The sequence below is a fragment of the Schistocerca piceifrons genome, chromosome 8 (genome assembly GCF_021461385.2).
Source record: "Schistocerca piceifrons isolate TAMUIC-IGC-003096 chromosome 8, iqSchPice1.1, whole genome shotgun sequence".
Classification (NCBI taxonomy): domain Eukaryota; kingdom Metazoa; phylum Arthropoda; class Insecta; order Orthoptera; family Acrididae; genus Schistocerca; species Schistocerca piceifrons.
Window position 1 is genome coordinate 202,075,554 of NC_060145.1, and position 8,355 is coordinate 202,083,908.

An 8,355-nucleotide genomic window follows, 5' to 3' on the forward strand; every position below is an offset into this window, starting at 1 on the left:
CAACTGGCGGTGAATCGACGAAGTACAGTACATACTGACGAAACTAAAATGAGCTCTAACATGGAAACTAAGCGTTTCCGGACACATGTCCACATAAAATCTTTTCTTTATTTGTGTGTGAGGAATGTTTCCTGAAAGTTGGGCCGTACCCTTTTGTAACACCCTGTATATGAGCGGCGATAATTTGTCAAAAAAGTAGAAGCAGACGATAATTTATACAGTAGTAATGCGAAGAAAGACAGTAGCTCAGAAAGTTTAGCTTACGTGCGGCAAATAAAGGTGGAAGAGGTCGTCAGATCCTTTAATATGAAATTGTTGGGCAGTTTAGAAAAGGCAGATGAGAATGTGATTATTGACGAACGCGTCAATCTAACAATGGAACTTAATTAACTCGAACTTTAGAAAAACGCATGAGCAAGATATGAACCCCAGCAATCGATCTCACACGAAAATTCGGTCCATTATGCAGATACCACGCAGGTATGGCCCTCTCAGAGTACAGCTTTAAACTTTCAAGTGTCCTGTTTGGCACGCGGCCCGCTTCACTATGGCTGCGTATTGCTCGAGCGCGAAGTACTGTGCAACGAAGTGACAGCAGCGAGTCCCCCAAAATAGTAGATGTAAGCAGCTAAGGAAATGGAGAAGGGAATAATAGTATGAAATGCAACCCAAACAGTGTAACTCTTGCAGTGTACTCCACTTTAATAGAGTCAGCTTTACATATAAAAGAAAATAAAATGTAGTGAAGATATTGAAAATAAAATTACGCTACATTACATGTTGAAAGAGCGTCTCATTCGTTTCCATTGAACCGCAATACAAAAATTTTCAAACCAAAGTGATCTTTGCCATACCTCCATTAGAAATCACGCGCTTTGAGATAGTGAACGTAGCACTTCACCAGCGTCAAACCGATATTTCACTGGATTATCGCAATATTCTGGCGAGTCACTGATGTAGCCAATTCGATACCACGCGTACTGGAAGAATCAAAGAATCACCTGACACTGGTGCTCATAATTGCCAATGAAGAAGCGACTGCATTTGCAGGTTGGTCTTCATCTGATCGACGTTTACATCGACACCCAGAAGTCGTATCGAGTTGGTAAATCTCCGGGCAAACCCCCTGAACACGTGGAGGCCAAATACGTCTAACTCTTCGCAGTACCTTGTGCCATGTGATGGTATTGTCAATACGGAACGGCGGTATCTTCTACTTCTTGTCCTTCACGCATTGACAAACATTTTTGATCAGAAAACGAGTCCACTATTAAAACTGGTCTGTTATCATCTAGGGGTGATGCTATAAAACATCTATTCTCGCCACTTCTGTAAGTGTTCTTTGTTCACTTTCCCAGAAGTTCAGGCGACAACTACAACATTGTCAGCGTGAAACAAATTTTGTTTGACACGCGGGCCAAAAGATCTGGTCGGATCTTTTGAAACAATAGACAGAGGTGACTGGAAGTGTCATTGCAGATATCGTTGGCATATTGTGTAACTATGAGTTGAATTATTAATGGACTGCACGAGTGTCCCTTTTTCCGCAAAGAGTTCGACCTGACTTCATTTCTAAATTGACCCCACTCTGATCCATATCGTAAACACTCGGTTTACCTACCGCATACATAACAGCTCTGGTGTCAGTGATCAATTTTTCACAGGCAGTAATTACGGCTGTGTCGTTCCACAGCAATTTTTTTGGTTGTAATATGGCTTACCTTTCGTGACAGATTACCATACTTCTTCTTGAAGGGGTAAAGCCACCCATCAGATGCCCAGAGATGATTTAGGCCAATCTCCACCGCGGCTTGAGCGTCCCACTGTTGTACGTTAACATCGCGGATCCTGATCTTATAGCAGTATGCATTGTTAAATTTATCTAAAGAGATTGTATTTACTTTTTCATGCTTTTGGCGTTGCATACCATGGTTTCCAACGCATTCATTCCGAACCAGAAAATCCCTTTTCTTTTTTCCTGATTTAAAGCTGTTCTTTGCGGTCTCCAAAGGGATTCCCCTTCTTTCCGCTTTTCCGAAAGGCAACGGCCCGTTGCATACATTCCTCTGTTACGGACACGGGCAATGTGGTATTGGACGATTTTACATAGTCAAAGCAGCCTCCACCATCTCAGTGACGAAATGGCAGCTTCATTATCGCCGTCGTTATCATCTTCTACATCGCTGAACGTCAACCCACCTTATTGTTCTACACCTAACACGTCTCCACCCGTACAACAGTCTATGATATCTACAATGAAGTTAAAAGGTATGAGGAAAAGTACCATGTGTTTTCGTTTACCGTGTGTCCGTGTGTAGAAGTTCGTCCAGTAACCGCAAAAAATGATACTTACTGATCCGTCAAGACTACCAATAGTTATATTTCTTTGACTTTTAATCGTTGCAGCTTAGCCGTCATTCAGTACTGCTCCTGGAGGCGTCGCACGACAACTTGTGGGTTCACAGACATCACGAAGACAAACCTCTTACTAAACTCCACGCGCAGTACTTCGCGTTCGGACATTGCACTGTGAAGCGGAGAGCGTACTAAAAAAAAAAAAAAAAAAAAGCGAATGTTTAAAGCTGTGGGTAGAGAGGGTCATATCAGCGTAGTATTGCGCAATGGCCCGAATCTTCGCGTGAGATTGATTGCTGGGGTTGATATCTAGCTCACGAGTTTTTTCATCAAGAAGATACGAGGTCGAATTGATGAAGTTCCCTTTTAAGTGTAAATATAATTCCAACTGCAAGAGCTCGTTTCAGCAGGCGGTAGACTGAATAATATTTGCTTGGAGAATTACATGAGACACCTATACAAAGTAGAATAAGCAACCCTGTTACAGAATTAAATATTTCAGGCATAATAGGGCAGTGTCCTCTGGACAGTGGCTGTGAAGCAAGTGCGTTGGACGAAACTTTTTTTTATTCTATTCCTAACAACAATAACATAACTGTAATGAGAGAATGTGCTTTATGGACAGTAGGTCGTGCTAGAAACATTGCTAGACTAGTAAACCAAGATGCATTGATACCCATAAGAGAAGTAACTGCAGATCATCCTTGTTAAATTGTAATTGATTTGAGAGTGGGTATGTTAACTGGCACTGATTTCTTATCAAAGTACCCAGAAAAGATTGACTCCGTTCAGAGTCAAGTGGACTTAACTTTTCCAAACTCTGATGTAGTTACTGTGACTTTAATTGGAAAAGATGTTATGAATGGCAATGAAAAAGGGAAGCTACTCATGACAGTAACTGAAAGTGGGAGATGGTTTGATGAAAAAAGTGAGAAGTTTATGCATGTGTACTAAAAACCAAATGGAGTAATAATTAAGCCAAATGCAAGTTCTAAATGTAAGAAAGTGACTGGTCTCAGAAACATTGTGTATCTGAAGAAATTTGCAGGTAGCGGTAATTAGTGTCTGTACGGAATCTGCGGCTTCTTGGTTTATGCACAGTCTGGAGAGCTGTGCAATGCAATCTGAATGAAATCTTATTTGAAACTTCCATTCGGATCAGAACATTGTACCAGACCGAGACTTGAACTGGGGATATTTGCGTTTTGGGAGCACGTGCTCTACATCTGAGCTACCGAAGTACGAGTCTCGAACCGTCCTCACAGTTTCAATTCCGTGAGTACCTCGTTTCCTACCTTCCAAACTTCACAGAAGCTCTCCTGCAGACCTTGCAGAAATACGACTCCTAGAAGAAAGTATATTGCGGAGACATGAACTAGCCACAGCCTGGAGGATGATTCCAGAGTGAAATTGTCACTCCGCAGCGGAGTGTGCGCTGACATAAAACTTCCTTGCAATATCCTTTCTTCCAGGAGTGCTAGTTTTGCAATGTTTTCAGGAGAGCATCTGCGAAGTCTGGAAGATAGAAGATGACGTACTACGGAATTGAAGCTGTGAGAAGGTGTCATGAACCGTGCTAGGGTACCTCAGTTGGTAGAGCACTTATCCGCGAAAGGCGAAGGACTCGACTTCGAGTCTCGGACCGACACACAGTTTTAATCTGCCAGCAAGTTTCATACAGCGTATACTCCGCTGTAGAGTGAAAATTTCATTCGTAATTTTTTCCATTCAGATTTTACACCTTCTTCTGTCTGATCTGTTCAGTAAGAATTACGTGCCTTTGTATTTGTAAATAATCCATTAATGAGTAAGAATCTTCCTAGTTTAAGTATTATTACCAATTTTGACATACCGGTACCAGAACTGTGAAACAGCAGGCATGAGAGAAGACTTTGCATTAAAGAATTTAAGATTTTCGTTGAAATACTGTGACTTCATATGAGAGCAGATAAGACAGTAGTATGGGTCTGTATGGGCTGTAATATTTGAAAGTAATGATTAGCACAGTAGTATATACAAATATTTTACATGAAAACAGAAGTAAAAAGCTGAAGTTTCTAAAATTCAAGAAATGGGATCGTCATTAAGTTATATTTAAATTGACTGATATATTGTCAATAGGTGAGGGAACTTAATAAGCCTTATAAAGAAATGTAATAGCGCTTTGCTTTTATTTGAAGGTGGTGTGAGGAAATGATGTTCTTCCCAGAGATTTGTATAAAAAGGTGAACCGGCTCACGTAAAGAAAATGGGAATATGGTCATTATCATGACCCTTTCAGTAGATAAATGAGGTATAATGGGGTCAGTAGGCTGACGTAATTAGTGGAGCAATTGAAATGGAGACGACTATTATTTATTTACATTTCTTAAGAAGTGTTTTAAAAATGCATATGCTACGTGGACAATAACGTGGGCACATAAAAGCAAAACGAGGGTAATGGAATGTAGTCGAATGAAATCAGGTGATGTTAAGGAAGTCAGATTAGGAAACGAGACACTTAAAGTGGCAGATGAGTTTCTCTATTTGTGCAGCAAAATAACTGATGATGGCCGAAGTAGAGATGATACAAAATGTGGACTGGCAATAGCATGAAAAGCATTTCTGAAGAAGTTTGTTAACATCGAATATAGATTTAAGTGTTAGGGAATATTTTCTGAAGATATTTGTCAGGAGTGTAGCCATGTATGGAAGTGAAACATGCACGATAAACAGTTTCGATAATAAGAGCTTTAGAAATGTGGTGCTACAGAAGAGTGCTGAAGATTAGATGGGTCGATCGAGTAACCAATGACGAGTTACTGTATAGAATTGGGGAGATAAAGAATTTGTGGAATAACTTGACAAAAAATAAAAGAGGGTTTGGTTGATAGGACACATTCTAAGATATGAAGGGTTCACCAATTTAGTATTGTAGTGAAGTGTGGGTGGTAAAAATCGTTGAGGAAGACCACGAGATGAGTACAGTAAGCAGATTTAGAAAGATGTAGGTTGCAGAGATGAAGAGGCTCGCACAAGATAGTAGTATGGAGAGCTGCATCAAACCAATATTTGGACTGAAGACCGCAACAGCAACAACAAAAACAAAATGGTTAGGGGATGCAGAATACTGAGAAACGTAAATATAATAGACTCAGCTTTTAATGAAGGAAACGAAAAAGTGAAGTTTCTGTCAACAAAGAAATAACTATCGTAGTAAGCAAATCCATATGCAAATTGAGCCATGTATATATACAAGCTCGCTGGGGTTACTCATGTTTACAGAATAACAGTACAACTAACATAAGAATAAAATAATGCTATCTAGCCAAAATATGACAAAGTAAATATCGATATGGACATATTGCAATAAAAGTAAACTTTTGTAAGGAGCAGAGTTAATAAATCAGGCCCTGCAATAAAAAAATTAAGATGTCATTAATAGCTTTGCATATTCTGAGAGAGAAGTACTGTCAGTTAGTAATCTTGATGACGGAAAAGTTCTTTCTGTTAACTTGTATTAAGGTTATTTAAGTCAGTAAGAAAAAGAACGTAGATTTACATTATATTTTGTCCTCCCTTGACACAATAAGAAAACAGGAGCTGACGCTGTGTTGTCTCTTTCTCAGCGACATGGAGACATTGTGTAATTGCAGAATGTGAGCTGCGTGGAGAGAGAGACGAGAAGGACAACAACCAAAGAGAAACAGTGTGGTGAGAAGAATGCTCACCACCCTGACTACCCCCTTCCCTTCTACCCACAGTGACTAGTAAGTGACTAATCCGTAGTACACCGGCCAAAGTGACTACAATCTGTAAAGTGATGAGTGAATACAGAAGTTTTGCTTGTTTAGCGTTTATTGGTTTTCCCTTTCGAGCATATAAATATTAAAGTAAAACTTTTTCAGAACCAATATCTTCTGAATGTAAATAATTACTAAACTGTAAGAATATCTAAAACTTTCTCACAGCTTATGTCTTGTATGTAATAATATACTGACTTCTGTTTTGAAGAGTATATATAACTGTTTTTGTGTGCCCATTATTAAGCAAGAAAATTGCTAGTTACAGATTTGAATATAGATATGAGATTTTGACTAAGCTCTTGCTTCCCAATAGTTGATTTTGTTCCAAAAAATCTTGTCACAAAATATGGGAAACCAACCAGGCACTAGCGTGGCGAGGAAAGTACTGATTTTTCCCAGTGGCTCAGCCAAGGTCCAACAGAGAGAAGCACGGCATGAGCCGCTAGCAAAGAGATATGCCAAAATACTTATGTAAAATTACATGTTTACATATTGTTTAGAAATCTGGACAAATAATGCAAGAGTGTGAAAAGATTAAATGTTCTGAATGCCAACGTGATTCGATAATTGATTACTACAAAAATCAGCCATTTGTAGAATTTTAGGAGGCTCATAGTATTGAAATTAGGAAGTCCTATTATGGAATTAGATGCAGTTTATTGTAAGGACAGATGGTAGGAGTTTCCATCAAGTTAACTCTTTTACTTTTTGAATTATTTCACTTTTCCAAAATTTAACAAGCAAGTAATATTAAAGTTATAAAGTTCTGCTTCTGGAATTAGCTTCACGTTATCATAAAAGTACAAGGTGGAGCTTTTCCCGATGCTGCATCGTGTTCGTTTTAATTTTTAAGAAGAAACCAATTTTTGTAACTAAAATTTGTTAAGTGATAAAGATCAAGTAACGTTGGCTATTAAGCTACGAAATCCAAGGTGACAGCACTGTATTTGTTATTTGTAATTATGAAGCTGTACGATTTTTTGGGATACTATTGTGATCATAGAAAGATACATAAAGTAAAACAGAGACAGTTCAGAGGCCACCATCTACTCCTGGTTCCATTTGAAATATTTTGGTGTCAAAATTTTCGAGTTATCGGGCTAAGGAATTTATAGAACATGAAACAAATACAGATTCATTTAGAGAAAAATTGAAATCGTTGTTAGTCTTCAACAAACTACGATGTAAATAATGTCGTAGTCATAAACGGTGCTGACAGGACGCTACTGCCAAAGCTGGAAGATTTTGGAGCGACTGCATCGTTCGCCATCCGCACGGAATATGTATGCATACATAGAACGAGGTGTTCGCACCTGTGAAGTTCTACCTCCATGAGTCGTATGTCCTGTGTCTCGCCATGCTACATAATGTGCTGTGAATGTTTCTGTGACTGTGTCGGCTTAAGCCTAGGAAGGCGTTAATAAAGACTGAGATGACTGTTTTTCGGTCTAATGAGACGTCGTGCTAATCTACAGCAAATATGTAAAAGTGAACTTTCATGGCTTTAGTAATTTAACTGAAAGGCCTATGTTATGTTTTCGATGTTATGTTTCATATACCTCCTCCTGTATTATAGCAAACCATGTGGTAAGAGGCTTAAATTATACTCCACATTTAAGGCCAGCAACTAAGCTAACATAGTTGGGAGAAAAGGTGTAGGAATCATCTCTGAACTGTGTTGAGAGCTGATAGAACAAGCTTTAGTGATTTACAAAAATTAATTATTCTTATGCCTGGGAACCCTGATCGTAATATACTGTTTAGTTTATGGTCACAATTAGTGACTCCTTTGCATTATTTATAGAGGGTTAGAACATTTCATTTCATTTCCGCTAAGCTGAATTGTGGAGTAATGCACTTAAGACTATACCGGTAAACAGTACAGTCTCCATCAACTCCTGGGCTTCCGTAAAAATCATTTTCAAGTCGTTTAAAAGGCTGTGGTATCGAAAAACCGTTCAAGGTTATCAGACATGCCAATTTGCATAAACTAATTAAACGAATAATTTTTCCCGCTGCCCCACAGGAGAAAGTAGGAGGACATTATGTGCACATCGTTCTTTTGGAGATAGCAGAGTGAAAATATTACACCCATTGTTAAAACTAAAAATATTTTCGTTAGGGCAATGGATGTAATATTTTCACTGTGCTAACAACAGAGGAAAGAATGAAGTAGACTATGCAAGATACCTAACAGTCTTCCGAGATTATATGT